General features: G+C 44.5%; 1 protein-coding gene and 1 long non-coding RNA gene across 2 annotated transcripts in view; one reads left to right on the top strand and one right to left on the bottom strand.

Annotated features, from left to right (window-relative positions):
* Positions 1-8,325, bottom strand: part of RHBDF2 (rhomboid 5 homolog 2) — a 66,424-nt gene extending 58,099 nt beyond the window's left edge. Inside the window, exon 1 of the mRNA XM_081185357.1 lies at positions 8,183-8,325. The gene's annotated coding sequence lies outside the window, so the exon portion shown is untranslated. The remainder of the gene's footprint in view (positions 1-8,182) is intronic.
* A 325-nt stretch (positions 8,326-8,650) lies between these two features.
* Positions 8,651-16,787, top strand: LOC308582416. Its single transcript, XR_014005675.1, has 3 exons — positions 8,651-8,806; positions 14,381-14,468; positions 15,928-16,787. It is a non-coding gene; the product is annotated as an uncharacterized lncRNA (long non-coding RNA).
* Positions 16,788-23,284: the final 6,497 nt, after the last annotated feature.

Here is a 23,284-nt window from a genome sequence, read left to right as displayed (position 1 = left end):
ACGCATCTGAACATACCATACCCTCTGTGCCACTTGCTTACAAAGTTCGCCGGATTCTTCCACCAGCCGCTGAACACAATTTAAAAACACAGCTGTGTAGGGGGAAAGTTCGTGATCCGACAGGAGAATGTCAGCGAACACCCACCCTTTGGAAAGCAAGAAGGCAGATGCAAGAGCCTGCTGGGGATTCAGGGTGGGAGTCCAGCAGCTGTTGCATGGCTCTGGGAAGAAGAGGAGGAAAAAGAAAGAGGGCAACCACATCCAAAACTTCCATTAGTACATGTTGTTCACAGAATCGCAAGGCTGTGAAACAGTTGGCAAGGCTAAGCAAGCACCAAGGCAATTTCCCGCATTTTTGCCTCCTAACAGAATGGCCCGTAGAAGACATCTTTCCCATGCCTGCTTTGCAGCTCGAAGCTGAAGCAGTGTTAGAAACTCAAGATATACACGCCAAACATCACACAAGAATGCATATTGTAATAAGCAAACACTGGACTTCTGCCCCCACTCTGCTCATGCATTTTACCGAAAGAAAAACATCCACGGATATCTTATGCTCTAATTTTTTACATGCGTATTCTTCCAGGGCAGACACAGTTTGTGTTGAAACTGGTCTACTGACGAGCCAGTCTTAGAAACTTTAAGCTGGTGTAGATTCCCCCTCATCTCCTAAGAAATTTCTTCCTATATGCTTTTCTACAGTTAAGACACAGATTTGATCATCATATAGGCATTGTTTCCTTGTCAAGAACGTAGACCCGAATGCACAGATGTCCACAGCCTTGCTGGAAATGGGCATTTTGTCTCTGCCTGCTCCCAGGATATTCAGCTTGCACAATGACAGGTCTGTGCAGACTCAGCTTCCTGTCACTAACAAGATGAGGCTGCCAGCACAGTGCCTGACTTCCCAGGAAGGGAGGCGTTTTTGCGCTGACAGACTTTCAGAAAAGCTGCAAAAACCAGTTAGGAAAGCAATATCGCAACACACATTAAACGGGTAGAATTCTAATGCACGATCAAGATTGGTTCTATCATGCTGGGTGTCTGGCAAACTGGGCTCTCCCTCTGGTCATCTCCTCATTTGTTTCAGCTCCTGTCCACTTTGCTGGGACCACAGATTCTGGCCAGATTGGAAAAGATGGCATAACTGACTGAGTGCTGAAGGAAACACAGCAAGTCATCTTTGAAGTCCACTTATCAGACTGCGTTTAGCTGCGGACCTTTTCATTCTAAAAAAACCTTTTGAGTTGTTTTCAATAGTCAGTGTTTTGTGAAGTTTTAATGTTAAGGTGTAGTGGTTAGGAGCGGTAGACTTGTAATCTGGTGAACAGGGTTTGCGTCCCCACTCCTCCACATGTAGCTGATGGGTGACCTTGGGCTAGTCACACTTCTCTGAAGTCTCTCAGCCTCACTCACCTCACAGAGTGTTTGTTGTGGGGGAGGAAGGGAAAGGAGAATGTTAGCCGCTTTGAGACTCCTTAGGGTAGTGATAAAGCGCGATATCAAATCCAAACTCTTCTTCTTCTTCTATTGTATTTTTTAATATTTTGTTGGAAGTCGCCCAGAGTGGCTGGGGAAACCCAGCCAGAAGGGCAGGGGACAAATAAACTACTACTACTACTAATAATAATATTTAAATATGGCATTAATGGTAGTGCTCACTGGGGCTGTCTTGCTACTTTGTTGTTTTGATTCTGTTTCAACGTGAAAGGTTTAATTTTGCTCATTTTTGAAATGTGGTAAGCACAATCAAAGCAGGGGGGGATGGGGGGGGGAGAACCATGAATGGCAATCTTACCCAACTATGGGCCCTCCAGATGTTCCAATACAATTGCTATAATCTCTGATTATTGACCATGCTGGCTAGAACTGATGGGAGATAGAATCATTGGGGGCAGGGAGGAACTGGAGCCTGACTGGATATGTGCATTTTTGGAGAGTTTTCTATATTTGTTCCTTTTTATGCATGTATGAAGAACAGCAGGAAATACTACACAAAACAGGAATCTTGTCAGCTTCATTCTTTCTTTGAGCTTTTGTGCACAAGATACTGATCTCATCTGAGCAAACAGGAAAATGGAGGAATCATTTGGCACCACAAGGAAGTTTTTCTTCATTGGCCTTCTCCGAGCTACAAGGCATTCACGTCATTTATAGGTAACATGCAAACACTACAGAGTAACTTAGGACATTTCTCTGAAAACAGTGGCTAACCCTTCCACTATCCTAATGAGATCCAAAAGCCTTTAAGACACAGGTGGTGAACATCTGTGGGCTTCCAGATGTTGCTGGACTATAACTTCCCTTGTCCCTGAACATAAGCTGGGGCTGATGGGGGTTCTCTACCCCTGCTTTAAGATATAAGTCTTGCATTGTCTTCCCTCTTTGGTAAATACCCTACACACAACTTCTTCCTCAATGCAATCACAAAGAATGGGAAAACAGAGAACTAGCTGGCATGTTCATATGTTTTAATACAAAGTGGGAAGTTAGACTTTGCAAGAAAAGGGGAGTCATGGTTTGCTCTTCCTAGGGTATGTGGTGCAACAGAAAAAGTTATTTAAACACTCTCTAATAACTCAGAATCAGTAGGCAAGGAAAACGCTGCAGAATTAAAAAAAGACATTTTTGTGGCACACTGAGCACATCTTTCATACAGTAAACCAGGGTCCACTTTGTCAGATGTAACAATTCTGCAGAATGTTGTTTGGGCCATTTAAAAATTAATATGGCAAACAGACCAATGACGTCTAAGTTACAAGGGAAAATTAAAAGGGGAGTGGTTTTCTAAAAATGAAGTAAAAGCATTACAGTATTATTCACAGAACGCTCAAGACAAATGAGATCTCAAAGACAAGATGACTTTTCTACCAGTTTCACAACATGCCCAAGTAAACCGAAAGCAACAGTTTCCTCCACAGCTCTGGAAAAAACAGAAAGGGCTTGGGCTGATGAGTAGGTCAAAGCCTCGCCAGGCAGAAGCACTTATGATTCAGCATCATTTAATAGCCTAATATTAATTGCTCATTATAGGTTTCTATTTATATGGAAGCCTTTTGGTCATTAAGCAGTGGGTGTAAGCCACAAGCCTTATAATCAATGGAATTCACAGACAGCACCCATCAAAAGTGCTGTTTCACCAAATGGAAGAAACCGCTGTAGCTGCTATACACAGCTTAGGCCCTGAAGCATTACTTTTAGTAAGAGCTCATGGATGATGGAAGCTACTGTTCTGTACTCTTCTTGGTCCTCATTCTTAGAGTCAGTTTTCAGTTTTTTTGAGAGCTAAGGACCATTTTGTATGTGAGAGCTAGCAGGTAGTAAGAATTTATAGAGAACAACAATTTATCTTGCCAACAATCCAGAATTTTTTATTTACAGTGATACCTCAGATTACATACGCTTCAGGTTACATACGCTTCAGTTTACACACTCCACTAAGCCAGAAATAGTGCTTCAGGTTAAGAACTTTGCTTCAGGATAAGAACAGAAATCGGGCTCTAGCGGTGCGGTGGCAGCAGGAGGCCCCATTAGCTAAAGTGGTGCTTCAGGTTAAGAACAGTTTCAGGTTAAGAACGGACCTCCAGAACAAATTAAGTACTTAACCAGAGGTACCACTGTATTGCATTTCTATACCACCTTTTTCTCCAAGGAGCTCAAGATAGCATACAGAGTTTTCTCCCTCCTAATTTAATCCCCACACAACAACCCTGTGAGGCAAGTTAGGCTGACTGGCTGAAGGTCATCCAGTGAGCTTCATGACTGGGTGGATGTTTGAACCCTGGTCCCCCGCAAGGCCTAGCCCAGTGTTTCCCAAACTTGGGTCTCCAGCTGTTTTTGGACTACAATTCCCATCACCCCTGAACACTGGTCCTGCTAGCTAGAGATGATGGGAGTTGTAGTCCAAAAACAGCTGGAGACCTAAGTTTTGGAAACACAGGCCTAGTCCAACACATAGAATCATGAACATTCAGGACTTACATCTCCAGAGTAAATGCAGTCTATCCATCTAGGTTTCAGCTTCTACTAGGCACATCCCAGATACAGGCGAATGATCTGTTAAACACACACATACACAAAACAGCAAGGCAGAGTTCCTGGCCAGATGGCAGGAAGGGAGTTTTCCGCTGCATCACAACCCACACTTTACTGCTATGAGTTCATTTTCCAGGCACTGTAGAATGCGAAAGCCATAATATCAAATCAGATGTAGTCATCTCACCAAGTTTCATTTAGTGATCTTGGGCATGACTCTCTCATCACACAAAAATGAACATTTACAACCTTACAGCATCTCAGTACAAGATACTTCAGCAACAAGACGTTACAGCAGCATCTTAATAATATATTTTAGGTTAATACTGGTTTTACTACTGAAGATCAATGGTTCAAAGGCAGATTTTATTTAAGTTCACTGGCCTTGTCCAAAGGCTAAGAAATATTATTAGGTGACATTGAAGATGATCTTATGGCAGGAAAGACTCTAGAAAGCGCTTTCTTAGGATATTTAAGTGAAACTGCAATAAACAACAAGGATAAATGGTGTATTTTGGAACTCACAGACTTGCACCATTTGCCAAACTGCTTTCAATAACACATTTAGGAAATTCCCTGTAAGAGTTCTTGAAGCCCCCATTAAAAAGCTGTTAAAAACCCCAAGTCTACAAGCTCACATAAAGGAAGATGTAAACAACACAAGTAATTTAACAAGCTAAAGTAGCTGTATCTCTAATCTCTATAACTCGGGCTGATATTCCAGCTGTGGCCATTCCTGAAGCACAAAAGCCTGACCACAGTGCTATGTGTATTGCTAGCCTCAAGGCTTGATTACTGTAATGTGCTTCATGTGGAGCTGCCCTTGTATCAGGTCTAGAAGCTGCAGCTAGTGCAGAATGCAGAAGCCAGGCTGCTCACAGGAGCAAGAAGTACAGTGGGAAGGATTCAGTGCATTGTTAGTGGAAGACTCAGATTTCTACAATTTCTTCAGGACAGGAGGTTGCCAACCTTTTCGGACCAGGGGACCCATTTTGAATTTTGAGAGACTGTGAGGGTACAAGTCACAAAATAGGTGCTATGGGGTATGGGTGTGACATAACACAAAATCAGAGACAGCCACACTCAACAACCTTGTGCATGCTGTGGGAAGTAAGCTATGTCTTACCACAGTCCTAGCTGTGGAAATCACTAAATATTGATTTTACACTTCCAACCACACACATGTACTGTTGCTGTCTCATAGCATCAGGGAGCATTCCTCCGTACCAGGAAAAATATACAAGGTGGTCACAACACTCTCATTTCACAGAAATCTCTGAGAAGGTACCTGTACATTTTGTTCCCCAACTTCCTTTCTAGGAGGGCTAGAGACTGACTTTTGTAAATAAATGAAAGCTCAGATTGTGGGGCACCAGTGAAAGCCAGTACAGTGGTACGTCTAGTTACGAACTTAATTCGTTCCAGAGGTCCGCTCTTAACCTGAAACTGTTCTTAACTAGAGGCGTGCTTTCGCTAATGGGGCCTCTTGCTGCCACTGGCACACGATTTCCGTTCTCATCCTGGGGCAAAGTTCTCAACTCGAGGTAACTCTTCCAGGTTAGCGGAGTTTGTAACCTGAAGTGTTTGTAACCTGAGGCGTTTGTAACTCGAGGTACCACTGTATCTGCAGACACTGGGCTGGTGATACCTGTTTTAGAAAAGAAGACAGTATTATACCACCTGAAAGGCAAGAGCAATTTTTTTGCGATAACCTTCCAGGGACCAGAGTCCACTTCAGATGCATGGAGCATAATTCTAACTTGTCAGGCGTGTGTGATACACATAAACCCACAGTTGGGTGGGATGGGAACAGAGAGGAATGAGGTCAAACCAAATGCTAAAAGATCAGATATAATTATGTATAAGAAAATCAATTGCAGTGCCCATTGACAAGGCAGTGTTTGCAGTAGCACATACGGTCTTGGCACTGACAACAGTGGTATGCAGCATGATAAACATCTGTAATCTTTAAGCAGCAGATAACAGAACAGATGAGTTGTAATTCACAGTCATTCCACCCTAGTGCAAAAACACACATTCACCACAAAGCAAGATATGCCTAACCCCAACTGGGTACGGTTTAGAATGCACCATCATTACAGAGGTATTTCTTGTGACATCAGCCTAATGTACTAAGTTGTGCAATATTTGCAATAGCATTATAACGTCTAACCACTAGATATAATGGATGCAGATTTGTGCCAACGTAAAGAATGCCAATATAAAGGATGCAGATTTGCACACTCATTTTTCTACCATGACTGCCCTTTTCCACAAAAGACTTTCCCATGAGGTTGTAAATAATGCATCTGACAATCATGGCTATACATCTTCAGCTGCATACATGCCATACATATAAAGCACATTATCCCCAACCCCAAGAATCCTGGTAACTGTAGTTAGTGGGAGCTGTAGCTCTGTATGTGGGGTAAACTATAATTCCCAGGATTCTTTGAGTATCTACTTTAAATGGATGCTTCAAGGACTCAACCTATACTTTGCAGTGCAATAGCACCAACCCACTCTACTTAATAGGCTGTAATCCTATGCAGTTATCTGGCACTGGATGCAGCAGATAAGTGGTCAAATGTTCTTCTTGTACACTGAGAATGGGGGGGGGGAGCACCCCTGATTCGCACAGCCCTCTGCAATGCCATGTACAACATTAAGCAGAAAGGACCTATGCACAAAGGGCTCTGCCATGCAGTGGGAAACACTGGCTAATCAAGGCCCCCAATTGCAAGGAAAGGACCATACATACAATAGGATGTGTCCATGACCTTCTCATGAGTATACAACTTTGGGATTTTTGATAGGCCATGAGACTCTAATTTCAGGGTCATAGGTTTGAGCCCCACATTGGGGAAAAGATTCCTGCATTGCAGACTTTTTTAAAAGTCTGTACTCGAAAAAACTAATCTTCTGCAGGTAAGTAAATGTTATTCCTATTTATATCCATCTTGGTTCTGGTCTTTTGAATTGCTGCCTTTGCTGGAATCAGTAGCTCCTTGTGTCATGCATCTGATGATGTGGACCCTAATTCAAAGAAACTTGCTTCATAAAAAGTTGCAATCATAAGCACATCTATCTGGGAATATGCCCCACTGCAGTCAATAGTGTTTACTTCTGAGGAGGCATGGCTAGGATTGTAGAAGCAATGAGCCTTTAAAGCACCACAAGACTCTGCTAGGATTGCCTTGCCGTTCTCCCCCCTCCAAAATTAGGCCACAGATCTTTTTGCTGTGTCTGCTGCAATGGACTAACATAGTTACCGCTTGTGTTTTATCATGATAGTGGCCTAATGTATGTTGTGCTTCTGTTTTTATTTATTTTTTACTGCTAAAGGCCACCTTGACTTATTTTCCCTTTCTGCATAGTGGCAGAAAGCAGGATATTTGGCTTTAAAAACAACAACAAACTTTAACCAATCAGAAATAAAATGAAGGAGGACACAACCAACACTGCAAACCCTCCATACACTTACTTACTTGGAAGTAAACCAGGCAGATATCAAGTCTACTTCTGAGTAAATAAATATGGCATACATTTTCATTGTGAACTATTTTCCCCTTCCGAGTAAATAAACATGGCATACATGTGTTATCCATAGCTAGAGGTTTCCTACTGCTCGAACGTACAGAAAAGTTGGGGGAAAGAAAGAATTGGAGGAGAGATCTGCTGGTTTGTCACTGGAATAAAACTTCGGGGCGGGTGGGCGGAAAGAGAAGCCAAGTGACAAGGAAGAGAGAAGGCCCAAGGCAAGTGCATGATGAAATGAGGGAAGTTCCAAGCTGCATCCATGCTGCCTTAGTAGAACCTCATCCCCGGCGGGGAAACAGGCAGGCTGAGGAAGCAGACACAGCCTTGCAACACGGCCAGAAATACACACTGTCGGGACAGGGGCGGGTGCGCGGGGAGAGAGAAAGGGGAGGAAGCGCGGGAACAAAAAAGGCGGAGGAGGACCCAGGCAAGAAACCATTCACACCTACTCAAGAAACTATTTCAGCGAGGACAGGGGAGGAAGCAAGTGACACAGGCGAGCAAGGAAAGGAGAAGGAGAAAGGAGGAGGCGGTGGTGGTGGAAGAAGCAGCCCCAGCAGCAACAGACGGGGCAAAGAGAAAGCGAGCAAGGCGCGCAGACACTTACTTAGCGGCGACCCCGCGGAAGTTGCGCTGCCTTCGGCCGCCTCAGCGCCGTCGGTGCGAGTCGCCAGGCCGTTCCCGCGCGCCCGCCTTCCTTCCACTCATCTGTTTCCGACCCTCCACTTCCAGCGCTCAGGCTGCGCGTCGCCGTTGGGAAAAGGGCGCAGGCAGGCAGGCAGGCGGGTAGGTGGGTGGGGCGGAGAGCGGCGGGAGGGACCGGATTGCCCCGCTCGACTGTCAAACAAGGAAGCCGGCGGAAAGGAAGCGAGGCGTGCTCGCCCAACACGAGGGCAAAACCACCTCCCGGCCGGGTCGCTGGAGCGCCTCCCTCTGCTGCCTTCCCTCCCCGCCCCGGAGCCGCCGGAGAGGAAGCGCCCGAGCCAGCGCGCCGCCCCTCGACGACGCTCTACCTGAGGAAGGAGCGGGGCGGAGGCGCCGAGGGGGCGGGGAGAAGGGGAAGGGCGCCACCCCTCTTCGGCAGGTGAAAGGGCCCTGGGGCCTCGGGGAGCCGCCGCCGCCGCTTTGCCAAAGGCCCCTCGCAGCCAATTCGGTTTGTCCCGCTCCCCAGACGCGCCGCTGCTTCGGAACGCCGCCCTGCGCTTCCATGCGTTTTTGCGCGCCAAACTCGGTACGGAATCGGGGCGTGGCTGCCGCGCTCCCGCCCGGTTACCTGCGAGTTTTCGGTGGGAAATCGGGTGCAGCTTTTCATTCCAGATGTTGTGGACTCCGTCTCCCAGTCCCCACCCTCATCCCGTCCTGCCGGGGAGCTGTTCTCCAAAATATATCAAGGGAGTCTCGTGTAAAGCTACACTTTAATTCTGATTAATTTATCCACACACACACACACACACACACACACACACACACCCCACTTCCCCCGCACACCTGTTTTATGAATAGGCTTGTGGACTGGATTTGCACGCACGAAGTGTGTCAGATCAGGTGTCTTCAACCTTTTCAGACCCAAGACTTACTTTTAACTCAAACATGCGTTTGGGGGATCCATTTCTTAATCTTTTAACACGCATGTGCATGGTGGTAGTGCTTCTGTCGTGACCCGCCTTGGATCAGGCTGCAACCCACTAGTGGGTCCTGACCCACCCGTTGAAAACCACTGAGTTAGACCCAGTTGTGTAAATCATGCAGCCCCTGAAAGTAAAGTAATCATAATTAGCTCGATTTCAGCTAGTCCCTTCTGAACTGTGATGGTGGATCCACACCATAGATTCAAAGTACATCTAACGCACATTTAAAGTACATGCCTTCCCCCAAAGAATTCTGGGAGCTGGATTTCCCTGTCACAAACTACAGTTCCCGGTACCCTTAAACTACAGTTCCCAGGATTCTTTGGTGAGAAGTTATGGGCTTTATATGTATGGTGTGGGATCTAGCCAGAAAATGCACAGCGGGAAATGCTTCCAATAAGCTTGCATAGGGTGGTAGCTGTCTATCCAGGGAAGCAGAAGAAACAAAAGGGTGATGACTTGAGTTTATGAGTGCCATGGCACTAGAAATGTGCAAAATTCCTGCCTGACCTCAGATACTCAAGTGACACCAGATGGCGCTATGGAGTTCTGTTTGTGCTTTTACTCAATTTCTCATACAAAGTTTGCCACGCTTTTAACTGAAACATGTCTTTGAGTGTCTAGATCCAGTCAAAGACCCAGTTTGGCACACACTCACACCCACACATTTGCGTACACCCACCCACACAGGCTGGGATCCTCAATGGATGCTTTGGATACCCCCTGCATGCTTCACTTGGGGCAAAAATGTTTACAAGGTTGAAAACCCATAAACAGGACAAGCAAATAGCAGAAAGTACAGTGGTGCCCCGCAAGACGAATGCCTCGCAAGACGAAAAACTCGCTAGACGAAAGGGTTTTTCGGTTTTGCCTTGCTTCGCTAGACGAATTTCCCTATGGGCTTGCTTCGCAAGACGAAAACGTCTTGCGCTTTTTTCTTAAAGCCGCTTGAAGAGGCGCAGTTGCGACGGACCATGCTTCGCAAGACGAAAAACATCGCAAGACGAAAAGACTCGCGGAACGAATTATTTTCGTCTTGCGAGGCACCACTGTATGAGAGAAGGGAAAGTTTACTGTTAGACTGTAACAACAGGCCCCATGCACTCCCTTATTGCTTATGTCTAAAGAGGACGCACAAAACTCAGAAGACAGACTTGCGTTAAGGAGGAAACATAATAATTAAAAAGGACTAATATTTATGATTTACATTGGTACCTTGGGCTTTGAGTGTCTCGGAAGCTGAACGTTCCGGTTTTTGAATGCCAAAAACCCAGAAATAATTGCTTCCATTTTTGAATGCGCCTCAGAAGTTGAATGGCTTCCGGTGATGGACTATATGGAACTGGCGGAAATGACTGGCAGAATCCAAGACCAGGGAGAAAAGTCGGTGGAAGAAGATTGGAAGAAATTTAAAGACTATTTACAGAAATACTGCAAAATTAATGAATGTTAGAATGATGTCAGAATGAAGTTAAGTGGTTTTAGCAGTAATGTTATAAAGGTGTATGTAAAAATGGATTGTTAACAGGTGAAAATCCAAAGTTATAATATATTAAGTTAAAGGATTAAGACAAAAGCAAAGAGGGAAAGGAATTGCTGAATTAACTAACAGAACTGGAATACAAAAAAGGGAGGTGTGAGGAGGTCAGGGAAGTAAGGAAATGAAATGTAAGGCATGGAAAGACTGATGTGTTTTTTAAGTGTTTTTTATCTTTTTTGTATTTTGTATTTTTTTCTTTTTGTTTTTTTTCTCTCCCCCCCCTCTTTTTATTTATGTAATCCTTTCTTTGAAACTTTAATAAATATCATTTAAAAAAAAAAAGAAGAAGTTGAATGGCTTCCGCTGCGTGTTTTTCAATTTTTCCAATTGAACTTGCATCCAGCCCTTTGCGCCTCGGTTTTCAAACATTTCGGAAGTCGAACGGTCTTCCGGAATGGATTACATTCGCAAACCGAGGTACTACTGTATTTGATACCTTGTGTTTTCTGAAACAAGACAACTTCCTTACCCCCCATCTCTGTGCATAAACGAGTGGGGGGACGGACGGACAATTAAATTAATAGAATTTGGAAATTATTTGTGTGCAAGCAGGACAAAAAAAACTTTGTAAAAAAAAGAAGACAGTAAATGGAATCTGCAAATAGTTGATAAACTGGACTTTAAAAGAACAATATTTTAATAAGGGCCAGTATCAATTACGTTTGAGCATTCCCAAATTCTACCTAAGGAGAAAGTTAGGAGAAATAATCTATAATAACTTAGACAAAACAACAGCTGCACTCAAGGACAAGTGAGAGTAACCATTGCAATAGAACTGGAAGAGAGCAAAAGAATAAATTGACAAAAAGCAAAGATGACTGATGACACATGTGCAGGGCTGGATTTAGGTTTGATGAGGTCCTAAGCTACTGAAGGTAATGGGGCCCTTTATATATCCAGCTGTCCTTTGTCAACAACAAATTGTTGCTGTTTTTTGTGTTGAATATACACTATATGGTAATTTATGGACCTAATAGGTATCTAAAGCCAATTGTACATGTTGCCATGCAACCAATCCATGCAGAATGTAGGCACCCTATATATATAGAAATGAGCAAACCAGTGATATTTTAGGGAGCAGGCTAGCAGGCGGGTCCCATTACTTACATCATAGGAGCCTACACAACACGAAACCCTGTTGCTGTATGTGCATTTTATTTTATTTGTTTTTTATCTTATATTTTGGAAATGTACATCCAGTTTTTTTCCTTTTAATTTTTTTGGAGCCCCCAAGAGAGGGGGCCCTAAGCTATAGCTTGTTTAGCTTATATGTAAATCCGGCACTGCACATGCCATAGCATCCAAATCAGAAATAACTTTATATTATCATCTAGCAAATTTACTGGAAAGTGAAGAGGAAGAGGCCAACAGAGCAGTGGATAAAATTTACAGAGTGAAATCACCTTGTGCAAAAAGTAAGAGATTACCAGGCGACTGCCTAGTGATATCCATTTCCAGAAATTTCAAGGATAATGTACTGCAAGCCCACTTTTGGAAAGCACTGGTAATTCAAGAACAAAGAATCATCATCTTGAAGGAAATCCTGGTAGGACTTTTTTTAAAAAAAATGAATGAATACAAATTGACAGAAGAAAAAGGTTTCATTCCAGTGGGAATACCCAGAGGCAGTGTCAGATTTACGTATAAGCTAAACAAGCTATAGCTTAGGGCCCCACTCTCTTGGGGGCCCAAAAAAAATTTAAAGGGAAAAAACCCCTGGATGTACATTTCCAAAATATAAGATAAAAAACAAATAAAATAAAACCTACATGCAGCAATAGTGTTTTGTGTTGTGTAGGCTCCTATGATGTAAGTAAAGGAAATAAACAAGGATGTGTGGAAGTAATGAAAGCCAGATCATTTGTGAGACAATATAAAAAAGACTTTGGACAATTAGTAGAACGTCAACAAGAGGAGGTGGAAGAAGGAGAAAGAGGAAATGCAGTTTCTGCAGGTGAGGCAGTGGCAGAGCTGGACCAGTGTCTTGCCTCGGTAATGGATGAGAGCCAACAACCTGAAACTCAATCCAGAAAAGTCTGAGGCACTGTTAGTGGGTGGTTCCCTAGACCAGATGGGTGGGAGATCGCCTTCTCTTGATGGGGTTACACTTCCCCTGAAGGAGCAGGTTCGTAGCTTGGAGGTACTCCTGGATCCTTTGCTGTCGCTCAAGGCTCAGGTGGCCTCAGTGGCCCAAAGTGCCTTCCATCAGCTTCGGCTGGTGGCCCAGCAACGTCCCTATCTGGACAGGGATAGCCTAACTAGTGTTGTCTATGCTCTGGTAACCTCAAGGTTAGATTACTGCAATGTGCTATACGTTGGGCTGCCTCTGAAGATGGTTTGGAAACTTCAGCTAGTGCAGAATTCAGTGGCCCAGTTGCTCACTGGAGCAAGACAGTGAGCATATTACACCAATCCTGATCTGACTGCATTGACTACCAATTAGTTTCTGGGCCCAATTCAAAGTGCTGGTTTTGACCTATAAAGCCTTAAAACGGCTCAGGACCACAATACCTGCCTCTTTCCATATGAACCTACCCGGACCCTGAGATCATCTTCTGAGGCCCTCTTGTGTCTCCTCCTTGAGAGGTCTGGAGGATGGCAACATGAGAACAGGCCTTCTCTGCAGTGGCTCCCCATCTGTGGAATGCTCTCCCCAGGGAAGCTCACCTGGTGCCTTTAGGGGCCAGCCAAAAACGTTCCTTTTTAAGCAGGCCTTTGGTAGATCTGATTGACATCCTATATCGTTTTAAAATGTGGCTTTTTTGCCGGGGGCAGGAGTTATTGTGTTGTTTTTATTTTTATTATATATATTGTGGTTTTTATGTTGATCTTTTCTGTGAACTGCCCTGAGACCTGTGGATATAGGGCGGTATATAAATTCAGTAAATAAATAATAATAAGTGAAGAAGGAGAGTAGATAGGTAGAGACAGAGAGGAGTAAGGAGGAAAGGAAGAGGTGGGAGGGAAGAATTGTGGAGTAAAACAAAGAGTAAAACAAAAGTAAGAGTAAAACAAAAAATAGAGATACAGTGGTACCTCAGGTTAAGAACTTAATTCGTTCTGCAGGTCCGTTCTTAACCTGAAACTGTTCTTAACCTGAGATACCACTTTAGCTAATGACGCCTCCTGCTGCCACCACACCGCCGGAGCACGAATGCTGTTCTCATCCTGAAGCAAAGTTCTTAACCCAAGATACTGTTTCTGGGTTAGCAGAGTCTGTAACCTGAAGCGTATGTAACCTGAAGCGTATGTAACCCGAGGTACCACTGTATCACCAAGGACTTTATCAGATCACAACTCAAATGGTAATCCTACGTGGGGAGATGAGATCACAATGTAGATGGAAATTGAATGAAGAAATATTAAGCAATATAGAAATAGAAGAGGAAGTTAAAAAAACAACTAAAGACTTTATTTATTTATTTATTTAAATATTTAATTATTAATAATTATTTAATTATTAACTACAACCTGCTGTTTAACCAGCCTTATCAGGACCCGAAAGAGGCTTATAGTAATTCAGTCAACACTACAAAACAAACATCCTAGAATGAACAACTGTAAACAGATTCTGAAAGCAAGGAATCAGCCCAAACATAAGGTCCAATAAAAGTTGTTTCATCTACTCCTCCTCCAGGAACCAAAATGTCTTCCGAAGCTGAAAGTTCTTCATCGCTGGAAGAGAATCAACCAGGCACCAAATCTTAGGAAGCGAGTCCTAGAAGGTGGGTAGACAGAATGCCCTAAATTTCACTGCTCAGGGAAGGTCACAGAGCCCTAGATGTGCATCTGATGAACATTGTTTGGGAGACATCCTAATAATATTCCTCACAAATTTGGGGGAAGGGGAGTTCTCTCTCATTTTGAGATTTGATTTGATTCTAAATGTGGTGCTGTATTGATAATGGAATCTCAGTAAGGCAAAAGTCTAACAGCTTGATAGGAGGCTGAATGAAAAAGTCAAGAGGGAGCAGATAGTTTTGTTATCACCTCTGAACTTGTTTGAACTGTTTGCCGTGCCTCGTCCCTGCACTTTGAGATGTGACAGTGTGGATGGCACCCTCTTCTCCATGTGTTTGGATTTATACTTGACCCTCAACGCACCATTCTGCTTTGTTAGGTGTCCTGCGGTGCTTTCCCCATGCTACTGCATTATTGCAATCTGGAGGGGCTCTCTTGCACTTTAGCACTATAGAAGAAGAGCCAGTGTGGCCTAATGGTTAGAGCATCAGGCAAGGATCTGGGAGACCAGGGTTCGAATTCCCACTCGGCCATGAAGCTCACTGGGTGGTGACCTTGAGTCAGTTGCTGCCTCTCAGACTAACCTACCTCACAGGGTTGTTGTGGGGATTCAATGGGGGGGGGGAGAAAACTATGTACACCACCTGGAGCAGCTTGGGGGGAAATGTGGGGTGTAAATGCAATAAATGAATAAAGTGGGACAAGAAAACAACCCCAGAATATTTGTAGCATGAAAAGATTTGTAGTACGCAGGATTTCAGTAGGGACCTAAGGGAAATACCCCCCCCCAAAAAACCACACTTTTGCAGCTGCAAATAATGACAGCAGGAATGCGTGTAACTGCCCCAATATCATTATGAACAAAAATCATGTCTAGAGGAACTCTGAATAAAATACAGTGGTACCTCGAGTAACAGATGCTTCAGGTTACAGATGCTTCAGGTTACGGACTCGGCTAACCCAGAAATAGTGCCTCAGGTTAAGAACTTTGCTTCAGGATGAGAACAGAAATTGCATGGCGACAGTGGGAGGCCCCATTAGCTAAAGTGGTACCTCAGGTTAAGAACAGTTTCAGGTTAAGAACGGACCTCCAGGACGAATTAAGTTCTTAACCTGAGGTACCACTGTATCTGCGAAGAGGATCATTTCATTTTTCACTTATCCCTGCTTTGAACACCGGAGGGCAGTCTGAGTCCACTGTAGCTGTGGCTCAAGCATTTGCAAATGTTGTTTTCCTCCCCTCTCCAGCTATAATGACAGATGTTACATAAAGGCCCCATAGTAGATAAACCATTTCTCGCCGACGTTTTGGTACAAAAATGAAATTTCATTTTTTGTCGAACATTTCCGCAAAATGTTTTCAGAATAAAAAGAGTCTGACGAGCCAGGAACCTATTTTCAGAGTCGGGTCGCATTTACTCAGATCTCTGATTCTCCTCCCAGGTTGGAAAAAATGGCAGCAAGTGTCAACCTGGCACACTTCAGATGTTACTGGACTCCATCATCCGTCGGTCCCATAGGAGTTGCAATTCATCAATATCTGGAGCTCATAAACTTTGCTATCTATGGCATTACCGTAGCACCCAGGCACTTGATAAGATTGCTAGGGCTCTGAGAGTCCCAGGGCCCTTTCTGCTGCCAACAGCATGTGTGGGGACTGCAACAAGACTATGTCCTGAGCCTCACAGGCTTGGATTGGCAGGCTGCAATGCAGGAGGAGCAGGAAGAGGAAGAAATGGAGGAGGGGGCTGAATGGCAGGGAGCTGGGTTGGAGGAGGGGGGCTCTACCCTTTCCACCCTAGCTTCAGTCGCTTTAGAAGGGGGACCAGAGATGCCCGCTCTGCCTTCTGACCTGCTCAGGAGTTGAGAGACTTAGAGGTGACTGGAGAAGGCTTTGATCAGCCGAGGGGGGAGACTGAAAAGGAGGAGGCAGGGACCAGACAGGAAAGTGTAGCCTTGTCCATAAGGCAGATGGGAGCAGACCCACCCAATGTTGGTGGAGTGTACCCTTGCAAGCTTGACATTCCCGTAAGGTGAGAGAGTCTTGGGAGTGAGAACTCCACCTCTCACCCTTCAAAGCTGGCCCAGTGGAGTGGGAAGCTTATCTGGGCATCTTTATCATTTCTTGTCCTTCTCTGGACCTCCTGAACTGTGACTCCTGAGCGTCGCATTTGCTGCCAGGCCTGTGCCAACTTCCAGCATCTACTGAAGACTCTTTGTTCCAGCAGGCACAATAAGTGAATTCTGATTTAATAGTTTAAACCAATTTATATTGTATTCCGTTCTTTCTACACTGCTTAGGGTCCACTTCAATAAAGCAATATGTAAATTGTCTAAATAAATGGTAAGTTTGAGAGAGAGAAAGAGGATGAGAAAGAGTTATTTAAAATGTCAGACAATGTTTGTTTTAGTTTTAATATGTACATAAGCAGCAGTTCTTTCCTGTTGCTCTGTCCCAGCTTTTGCCAACCTAGCAGTTTCAATGCTGCGGTGGGAAGGTAAACGGCATTTCCATGCGCTCTGGTTTCCGTCACGGTGTTCTGTTGCGCCAGTAGCGGTTTAGTCATGTTGGCCACATGACCCAGAAAAATGACTGTTGACAAACACCAACTCCATTGGCCTGAAAGCGAGATGAGCGCCACAACCCCATAGTCACCTTTGACTGGACTCAACCATCTAGGGGTCCTTTGCCTTTTTACCTTTTACAATCAAGCAGCATATAAATTTAAATAAACTGTATTGGTTACAGATTATCTTGTTGGCACCATGTGGTTTAGAAGAAGCCCTGACAGCAAAGAGACAGAGTTTGTGTTTTCCCCCTCTGAAAGTTGGCCTAAATTTGTATCTAAGCGTAAACATTTGCCTGTGCAAATTTGTGTTATGAGCCTGTGCCCTAACTCTTTGAAGTATGTAGCAATGCCCATGAATGGGGACTTTCTGCATACAACACACTGAGCTATGGATCCTTCCCTAAAGTGAAGTGTTGGACATTTGGTGAAGCTAACTTCTCCTTCTGCTGAACTCTGCACAAACCTATTAAAAAACTGGTCTCATGCTCTACAGCCTTTCACGAAAGGCACCGGAGCAGCACAGAGGAGTGTTTGTCTTTGCCGCTCTCAAGCACACTCACACACTGCGGTAAGGAAGCATTAGTGATTACATTTGACTGCCCAGTGGGATATTTTTGTTTTACTGCTTTCCCAAAGCATAAACATGTGCCAGGGACTATGGGAGTACTGTACTTTAGTTAAACAGGAAGACAACACGCTTCCCCCTGGCACATTTTGCTGGAGCATGGTTTAGATGTTCTGATCTTTATTCCCACATAAATGTCCGCCCAGTGAGACATCGTGGCTATAAATAGATCCCCTGGTCTGGTCCCAGAAATAGGCCCCATAGGGATTTCAAAAGCAGGAGACACATTCTCAAGATCCAGGTTGTACTGGGAGATGAAGTCGAGAGGTCAACAGAGAAGAACTTGGGCCTCTCAAATGGATAAACAGATGGGCTGTGTTTAAGACCATGTGCAAGCACACCCTAGTGGGCAGAAGGAAGGCCCACTGTAGAAAATGGGGCTTGCTCCCAGGGAAGTGCACAGTAGCTTTGGAGCCGTGAGAGTACTTAAAGCTGTACCATTGGACTGCCCTTCGATCACAAAATACAAAAGCAGTAACAGCAACTGGGCAAACCCACTTGAGAACATAAGACGAGCCCTGCTGGATCAGGCCAGTGGTCCATCTAGTCCAGCATCCTGTTCTCACAGTGGTCAACCAGATGCCTATGGAAAACCCACAAGCAGGATTCAAGCTGAAGAGCATTCTTCCCTCCTGTGGTTTCCAGCAACTGGCATTCTGAAGCATTGCTGCCTCCAACTGTGGAGATAGAGCATAGTCATAATGGTTGGTAGCCATCAACTGCCCTTTCCTTAATGAATAAAGAAGGCTGATCGCCGAAGAATTGATGCTTTTGAATTATGGTGCTGGAGGAGACTCTTGAGAGTCCCATGGACTGCAAGAAGATCAAACCTATCCATTCTGAAGGAAATCAGCCCTGAGTGCTCACTGGAAGGACAGATCGTGAAGCTGAGGCTCCAAGACTTTGGCCACCTCATGAGAAGAGAAGACTCCCTGGAAAAGACCCTGATGTTGGGAAAGATGGAGGGCACAAGGAGAAGGGGACGACAGAGGACGAGATGGTTGGACAGTGTTCTCGAAGCTACCAGCATGAGTTTGATCAAACTGCGGGAGGCAGTGGAAGACAGGAGTGCCTGGCGTGCTCTAGCCCATGGGGTCACGAAGAGTCGGACACGACTAAACGACTAAACAACAACAAGAACAACAATCCTCTTTTAAAGCCATCCACGTTGGTGGCCATGACTGTTATGTATTCATAGGCCCGTGTTTGCCTGAGCTTGAGTCTGGACTAAGGATTCTGAGCCCCTGTGTTCTGATTCGATACGTGATATCCAGTCACAGAACATTTCAGGATTTGGGCCTCTGCCATTGGCCCTTAAACTCTGACTTATGATTCGCAGCTTGGATGTTTGGACAGCCAATCACGTTTGGAGTGGGAGTGGCCCAAGCCTTCAGAAATGTATATAAGCAGTAGTTGTCCAGTACTGTTTGTTCAATAAAGGTTCTTGCTGTTATCACTGTGTCTTGCCTTGTGGGAACCCACCTACACTTCAGTGACTGCCTCCTGGGGGAGCAGGTTCCATAGTTTCACTATGCACTGCATGAAGAAGGATTTTCTTTCATCGATTTTGGATCTTCCAACATTCCGCTTCATTGATGTCCATGCGTTCTGCTGTTATGAGAAAGGGAGAAACCTTTATCCACTTTCTCCATGCTGCACATGATTTTATACACCTCTGTCATGTGGCCTCTTACTCTCCTTTTTCTCAAAACTAAAAAGCCCCAAATGCTACAACCTTTCTTCCTAGAGGGAGTTGCTCCATCCCCTTGATTATTTTGGTTGCCCTGAACCCTGACTAGGAAGTGGAGAGCAAGAGGAAGGGAAAACCATTTAAAAGAAGAGTAGAATAGTAGCAAGTAGTGGATGATGGAGGGTGTGTGTGTGTGTTCTTTAAAACAAACAATTTTAGACTGCAAAAGGCCGACTGCATCGGATGCACATTAGAAAGCACATGGGGACGTGTGTTCAATGAACCAAGCTGGAGACCTTCCATATGGCTTTGGCGCGACCGAGTCCATGCAGCCGCTACAGGTTCTGCAGAGGCATCTCTCCCCCTTCAGATCATGGTGTCAGCGTTCCCATTCCCCAAGCAGGCATCCTGGGAAGACATCTGCCAACGTCTGCTCTGTGTAAGTGAAAGTATGAAACGGTCCTTGGAGGCGCTTTCATTTTTCAGGTGGCCAGTCTGCAAGTGATGCGTGTCTTCGGCTGCCGTTTAAATATGCTTCCTAGGGGCAGTGGGACTTGCCTGGGAGCAAGCTTGCAATTCAGACTTGCGCTGTCAGCATTGGTTTCCAGCGCTTCCCAGTCACTGGTCCGCAAAGTGGTCTAGTTTATGGAGCAAGGATAAATACTCCTCTTGGAATTCCCTCCATTAGTGTCTGGACTATGCAAAATACAAAAAAACAAAAAAAAACCCAAAACTACCTCGAAGACTAGCTGCCTCATTTGAAATTTCCCTCCTTCTTCTTTTGGATATGTTTATTGCCTCTTGTCTCCTGTAAGAGGGCAGGGGCTACAATAGAATCATAGAGTTGGAAGGGACCCTGAGGATCATTGATAATATTTGATGTGTTTTTAATATTCCATTGGGAAACCCAGCCAGATTAATCAATCAATTATTTAATTAACCCAACCCCCTGTAATGCAGGAATATGCAGTCATCTCATACAGTGGTACCTCAGGTTAAGAACTTAATTCGTTCTGGAGGTCTGTTCTTAACCTGAAACTGTTCTTAACCTGAAGCACCACTTTAGCAAATGGGGCCTCCCGCTGCCGCCGATCGATTTCTGTTCTCATCCTGAGGTAAGGTTCTTAACCCGAAGTACTATTTCTGGGTTAGCGGAGTCTGTAACCTGAATCGTCTGTAACCCGAGGTACCACTGTACAGGGATCGAACCTGCAACCTTGGCGTTATCAGCATCCCACTCTAACCAACTGAGCTATCCAGGCTGACGATAAGATAGCAACAGACAGAAGTCTTCAACCCGCCGATTCTGCAGCCCCTGACCTTGTGTATGAACAGCAACACAACACATCTGGGTGGAGCTTCCAATTTCCCTTGGAATATGTTCAGTTGGGAAGAATGCACGTAGCTTCAGAGGCCAGGTGCTCGCTACAAGAGCGAATGCTAGAGAAGGAACAGAGAGAGGAGTTTGCCCAGGATTAACAATGTGCTGCTGGTTTTTACGTACAAGCAAGTTTCCAGAGAAAACGGTCCTTTGGGAGCAGCCAAAGGGAATGCCCCCCCTGCCTGATGAGCTTAAAATCGTGAATATTATCCCCCAGCCAGACCCCCCCTCCTCCACTTGATTGCTTGGGAGATGTTCACTCTGGTGCACAGCCAGAACCTCAGCTGTGTTTTGTCAGCGAAGATTAAGATATTATTTATAACCAGCACAGTAGCTGAGCGAAGCACCAATCCAGCTGCTTGGAAGGCTTTTTACAGAGGGAGCCAGTGGGCCGGTGTGTGGGGAGACTGCTGCAGGAGAGAGGGGGATGGGCAGTGAGCCCTTTTCATAAGGGCAGGGATGGCTTCTGTCGTAGACACAGGAGTATGAGGAGCCTATCATTGTCTTGTGAGTCTCCGCTTTATGGAATGGTTGGAAGTTTCAGGAGGAAGAAGCAGAAGGCAGGGACCCAAACAAGGCGTAGCTTATTTGTAATGCATGCAGCACCAGTTCCCTAAAAGTACTTCCAGATTATGATTCTATGACCTGTTTGAGGAGAGTCACAAATGACCCGTTTATTGGGCCTTTGAGCCTTTATCCTGATTTGCCCGCAGGGAGGTTAGCTGAGAGGTGGCTATTTAATGAGCATTTGTTCTGATTTGTTTCTGGGGAGGCTAGATAACATGGTATCGAGGCCTGTGTTATCCCACCCTTCCCTGTGCGTTTTCCTGTCACTTTCCCAAAAGTCTGATCTTTTGGGAAAGCAGGGTTGGTGCCTAAAACCTCCCAATTACATACCCTTCAACTTTTCTCTGATGAAAATAGGGACGTCATAAATAATAATAATAATAATAATAATAATAATAATAATAATAATAATAATACCCTGCCCATCTGACTGGGTTGCCCCAGTCACTCTGGGTGGCATTCCAACAAATGTAAAAGCATAATAAAACATTAAACATTTTAAAAAAATCTTTGTCCTGGGGGACCTTCAGATGTCTTCTAAAGGCTATCTATGTACTTATCTCCTTGACACAGGGGTCACATAACTCCATACCCTCCAACATTTCTCTGATGAAAATACGGATGCCCTAAGGCAGCGGTTCTCAACCTGTGGGTCCCCCAGATGTTGTTGGACTACAACTCCCATCATCCCTGAGCTCTGGCCTTCCTAGCTAGGGGTGATGGGAGTTGTAGTTCAACAACATCTGGGGACCCACAGGTTGAGAACCACTGCCTAAGGAAAAGCGGGGCATTCTGGGATCAAATCAGAAACCGGGATGGCTTCTGTAAATCTGGGACTGACCCTGGAAAATAAGGGCACATGGAGGGTCTACGATCAACTTCAATTATGCAACTAGAATTTGCCAGTACTTGATTGAATCTCACTCAAAAATAGCAGTAGTCTGGAAGTATCCTATATTCAGAGCCCTTAGCTGTTTCAAACTGTTTTTAATGTTGTATTTTAAATTGCTGTAACCTGCCCTGAGACCTTAAAATAACGCTAGCAATAATGGATAATAATAGCAAAATTCCATTGGATGGCTATGTTCCAGCTGCCAAACTGTTAGTGTGGCTCCAGCCCTCACCCAAACAGCTGAGATATGTCATAGCCAGTTCCTACCAGCCACCAGAAGCCATTGAGCAGGTATGTTGTTATAGCCACTGCTGCCCATTAAAGAGATACCTTCAACTTCTAGAAGGAATGGCCTTCTCCAATAACATCCAATTTAGATTTTGTCACCCATGGAATAGGCCCTGCTTGTTTTCTGTCATGGGTGGTAGTGAGGAGAACAATCACACGAGACAGGGCATCCTCAGTGGTGACACCCCTTTTCTGGAACTCCCATATCCCTCTCACTATTGCAATTCTTGCAATTCTCAGGCACAATATGAAAACTCCCCTACATGTCCTTGTCCAGACCTTTGGAGTACAATTGGTGGTCTTGGGGGGTGTTGTTTTCTGCTTTTTTATTTAAAATTTAGGATCTGTTTGATGTTTTGAATGTTCTTATTATTAATGTCTTGTTTTATTTTGTCAGTTATGCTCCCTTGGGAGGAATGACGGGATAGAAAAATGGCAAAATGGTTAGGTATCATAGTATTCTGTTTTAAATCATGCAGTGGAGACATTTTACCTGCAAGTTGTTTTTTTCTCTTTCTCTTCTTCTTCTAATTAAACTTTTCCTATTTTCTGATCCAAAACAAAAGCTGCAACACTTTGTTTTTTGAGCTTTCATAGGCAGTAATTGGGCAAGCATGCTTAAATGAATGTCTTTTGGTGCTAATGAGTTATGCTAAATAATTGTTGTTTTAAAAAAAGAATTCCTCAATTTTGCTTTAGATGGACATTCAAGTGAATTATATATTCCCTTTCTCTACCTGCAGAACTATGTCAAGACCACTGGGGTAGATGGAAGATATACACATAG

This window comes from Podarcis bocagei (assembly GCF_964188305.1).
Source record: "Podarcis bocagei genome assembly, chromosome: 2".
NCBI classification, from domain to species: Eukaryota; Metazoa; Chordata; class Lepidosauria; order Squamata; family Lacertidae; genus Podarcis; species Podarcis bocagei.
The sequence above is the reverse complement of the archived record's forward strand: the minus strand, read 5'-3'. Positions and strand labels throughout refer to the sequence as shown.